We start from the raw sequence: 5,261 nt of genomic DNA, 5'->3' as shown, positions 1-5,261 counted from the left end.
TCAAAAGAGCAGTTACCTCCCCACCCCCCACCCCCCAAAAAAGTGTAGAGTGTTTCTACCTTTCGTAGCAGTCACAAACACAAAACAGAATAAAAATCAGCCACAATAAAATAGTAACTCCAAAGCAGAGCTAGAAAAATCACAGTAAAAAATCCACACTCCCTGTGTTACTTTGGGAAGTTTCTATGCCTGTTTCCTCATCTGGAAAGTGGTGAGGACCATAGTACCTACCATCTAGGACTGGGGGAAGGTCCGGGAGTATGCTGAGTGTTTAGAACGTTGCCAAGCTCAGGGTCTGCAACCACTGCTAGGATGATTAAATTTACCTGTTAAGTATGGAAAAACCTGAAAAAGTATTAATCGCGCTGCTCTCAGAGAGTGGGATGCTGTGAGATTTTATAAACCTGTTTATCTGTATGGCTATATAATAAAACTTGGTCATGTAATAAAAATAAGTTGACAACCTGAAAGAATAACTATGAGCCTCTGCAAGCAACAGGTTGTTACTGGAAGCAGTTGGAACACCTTCCCTTTAGTAAAGCTCCACTGTGCCCAGAATTGGACCTGTGTCTCTTGCATAATTAGAAATAGGAAGCCATATAGCTGTCAAACTCACTGTCTCCTTCAGCACTGATGAGAATCTTTAGGGTGAGCATCCTCCTGCTGAAAAGTTATGAAGAGAGTCTGCTCAGCCGTCAGAACAGCAGTGGGAATCAAAGGCCTGCTTTCTTGCTCAAAGCCAAAAGGGAAAAGCACTTAGTCCTGGTTGACTTCCTCCTGTTCATTAAAGAACACTAGAAGGAACTAGTTATTTTCAGACTAACAGCTTTTTTTTGGTCACTTTCAAGTGCTGTCAGTGAAAGCCAGGAAAAGGAAACATAAGCGGCACACTTAAACCACAGTTCTACATGTATCTTTTTTTTTTTTTAATGAAGATTTCTCACTTTCCTTCCCTCTCCATCTCTCTCTCTCATACACTCACACACACACACACACACACACACACCCCATTTGTAGTTCTCAATACTAAGGAGAGGAATGAAGATGCAAAGATGGAAAACTCTGGGGACTTCCCTGGTCGTCCAGTGGTTAAGACTCCACTCCTCCACTGCAGGCGGTGTGGGTTTGATTCCTGGTTGGAGAACTAAGATCCCACATGTCAGGGTACAGCCAAGAGCATGAGGAGGGCGGGTGGGATGGGGGGAGGAAACAAAAAAAGATGGAAAACTCTGATGGAAACAAAGAAGCAGAACCCCATTTATTAATGTCAAGAAGGGCGGGTGGAGGGGAGGTAGGGGGTGGGGAATGGGGGGAGAGATGTAAGTGTTGACTTTTTTTCTTTTTTTAAGTCACAGAGCCATTTTTAAAGCCAATATGCCCACAGTGCCCTCCCTTGAAAATGCTATCACTTTTATGCAGGGTAGATAATAAACTTTCATTTTCTCCCGCCCAGAGCTAGGAACTAGAGAAATAGTCTGAACAAACACTATGATCAAAAAAAAAGAAACACACACACACACACATTTTGCATTATGTATATTTTAAGACCCTTATGTTAGAAGCATCTGGAGAAAACTCCTATGAGACACCAAGTTCTACCTCCTTTCCACCTCATAATTATTTCTACATTATTCAATAATAACACAGTTGTCTTCGTACCCTTTTATATTACCTACCTGGGAAAATCATAAAAGACTTCATCAAAATGAACTAATTAACTATGATACTGTTTATAGCTTTTCTCATTTTACAAATGGGTAAACGAAAGCCATGAAAGGATAAAGTAATGGTCCCCCAAAGATATGTCAGAATATCTTACCTCATGGAACAGGTGTATTCCAGGAAAACTGAATAAAAGTGAGTTTCAGCCTAGCAAAGCCTACTGTGGCAGCACTGACTTTCACTAAAAAAATCAGAAATGCATTCTCAAGGGGATAAAATCTCACATCAGAGCGAATTCAGTGACTTTACTTAACAAGCATCTATTGATGACTGTTGTCTGGTGCCAGACAAGCGAAGGTGAGCACTTCACCCCGATCACAAAACATAATGAGGTCAGTAGAGAAGAGACAGAGAGCACTAGGGGTGGGGAGGTAGAGAACAATCCCAGATGAGTCATTGGGGACCTTCATACATGCAGCCATCTGTGAAAAGGAGCCTCTGAAATGGATTAAATGGCGGCCGTGAAAAAGAAATTTTTGGTTACCCAAGGTCACCATTTTATTCAGGGTGGCAATATACCCAGCTAACAGCCTGCATTTCTTAGCTGTCTGGGATGGACGATGTGGTCATGCACACAGTAAGATAAAGTCATATAGGCTGTGTGAAATTCCAGGAGGAGCCCTTAAAATGAAATGCAGCATTATATCCTTCCTTCCAGCTGACCTGGAATGTGAATGTGATGGCTGGAGCTCCAGCAATCATATTACACCTAGAAACTATCTTAAGAATAAAGGCCAAACATTATGATGCTGGAGTAGAAAGAAAAAAGTCTCTGTCCTTGGTGACTATGGAGCCAAGATATAAACTTTAACTTCTTCTAAGAACAGGAATACGGATTGAGCTCACAAAGAAATTGAAATGCACCTACAACCACTGTGGTAAACTGGGAAGCTCAGGTCCCATCTGTTAAACAAAGAGGCCACTTGACTGAGGGCTTAAATGCCCCGGTGCTCCCTTAACCACACCAAAAGAGAAAAAGTGAAAGTGTTAGTGGCTTAGTTGTGTCCCACTCTTTGCAACTCCATGACTGTAGCCCACCAGGTTCTTCTGTCCATGGAATTCTCCAGGTAAGAATACTGGAGTGGGTAGCCAGCCATCCCTTCTCCAGGAGATCTTCCCCACCCAGGGATGGAACCCAGGTATCCAGCACTGCAGGCAGATTCTTTCCATCTGAGCCAATCAAACCAAAACCTAAGCTGTAAATGCCTCAAGGTTACAGAACTGAAACCTAAGGATAACCAATCACAGAGAGCCAACTAAGCTTTCAGCAACAAGAGAAGACTCTACACATGGACATCACCACATGGTCAATACCGAGATCAGATTGATTATATTCTTTGCAGCCAAAGATGGAGAAGCTCTATACAGTCAGCAAAAACAAGACTGGGAGACTTAAATTGAAGAAAGTAGGGAAAACCACTAGACTATTCAGGTATGACCTAAATCAAATCCCTTACAATTATACAGTGGAAGTGACAAATAGACTCAAGGGATTAGATCTGATAGAGTGTCTGAAGAACTATGGATGGAGGTTTGTGACATTGTATAGGAGGCAATGATCAAGATCATCCCCAAGAAAAAGAAATGCAAAAAGGCAAAATGGTTGTCTGAGGGGTTTTACAAATAGCTGAGAAAAGAAGACACAAAAGGCAAAGAGGAAAAGGAAAGATATACCCATTTGATTTCAGAGTTCCAAAGAATAACAAAGAGAGATAAGAAATCCCCTGGAGAAGGGAAAGAAAGCCTTCCTCAGGGGTCAATGCAAATAGAGGAAAACAATAGAATGGGAAAGACTAGAAATCTCTTCAAGAAAATTAGAGATACCAAGGGAACTTTTCATGCAAAGATGGGCACAATAAAGGACAGAAATGGTATGGACCTAACAGAAGCAGAAGATATTAAGAGGTGGCAAGAATACACAGAACTATACAAAAAAGATCTTCATGACCCAGATAATCATGATGGTGTGATCACTCACCTAGACCCAGACATCCTGGAATGTGAAGTCAAGTGGGCCTTAGGAAACATCACTATGAACAAAGCTAGTGGAGGTGAAGGAATTCCAGCTGAGCTATTTCAAATCCTAAAAGATGATGCTCTGAAAGTGCTGCACTCAATGTGCCAGCAAATGTGGAAAACTCAGCAGTGGCCACAGGACTGGAAAAGGTCAGTTTTCATTCCAATCCCAAAGAAAGGCAATGCCAAAGAATGCTCAAACTACTGCACCGTTGCACTCATCTCACATGCTAGCAAAATGATGCTCAAAATTCTCCAAGCCAGGCTTCAACAGTATGTGAACTGTGAACTTCCAGATGTTCAAGCTGGATTTAGAAAAGGCAGAGGAACCAGAGATCAAATTGCCAACATCCGCTGGATCATCTGAAAAAGCAAGAGTTCCAGAAAAACATCTATTTCTGCTTTATTGACTATGCCAAAGCCTTTGACTATGTGTATCACAACAAACTGTGGAAAATTCTTAAAGAGATGGGAATACCAGACCACCTGACCTGCCTCTTGATAAATCTGTATGCAGGTCAAGAAGCAACAGTTAGAACTGGACATGGAACAACAGACTGGCTCCAAATCGGGAAAGGAGTACGTCAAAGTTGTATATTGTCCCTGCTTATTTAACTTATATGCAGAGTACATCATGAGAAACACTGGGCTGGATGAAGCACAAGCTGGAATCAAGATTGCCAGGAGAAATATCAATAACCTCCGATATGCAGATGACACTACCCTTTGGCAGAAAGCAAAGAAGAACTAAAGATCCTCTTGATGAAAATGAAAGAGGAGAGTGAAAAAGTTGGCTTCAAACTCAACATTCAGAAAACTAAGATCATGGCATTTGGTCCCATCACTTCATGGCAAATAGATAGGGAAGCAATGGAAACAGTGGCTGACTTTATTTTTCTGGGCTCCAAAATCACTGCAGATGGTGACTGCAGCCATGAAATTAAAAGATGCTTACTCCTTGGAAGGAAAGTTATGACCAACCTAGACAGCATATTAAAAAGCAGAGACATTATTGTGCCAACAAGATCCATCTAGTCAAAGCTGTAGTTTTTCCAGTAGTTATGTATGGATGTGAGAGTTGGACTATAAAGAAAGCTGAGTGTCGAAGAATTGCTGTTTTTGAATTGTTGTGTTGGAGAAGACTCAAGAGTCTCTTGGACTGCAAGGAGATCCAACCAGTCCATCCTAAAGGCAATCAGTCCTGAATATTCATTGGAAGGACTGATGCTGAAGCTGAAACTCCAGTACTTTGGCCACCTGATTCAAAGAACCGACTCATTTGAAAAGACCCTGATGTTGGGAAAGATTGAAGGCAGGAGGAGAAGGGGATGACAGAGAATGAGATGGTTGGATGGCATCACTGACTCAATGGACATGAGTTTGAGTAAACTCCAGGAGTTGTTGATGGACTGGGAAGCCTGGTGTGTTGCAGTCCATGGGGCTGCAAAGAGTTGGACACGACTGAGCAACTGAACTGAACTGAACAGAACTGAAGTTCCTTACTTTGCTTCTGCCTTTTAGTT

This window comes from Bubalus kerabau, chromosome 16, assembly GCF_029407905.1.
Source record: "Bubalus kerabau isolate K-KA32 ecotype Philippines breed swamp buffalo chromosome 16, PCC_UOA_SB_1v2, whole genome shotgun sequence".
Taxonomy (NCBI): Eukaryota; Metazoa; Chordata; class Mammalia; order Artiodactyla; family Bovidae; genus Bubalus; species Bubalus kerabau.
Note: the sequence above shows the minus strand (reverse complement) of the source record.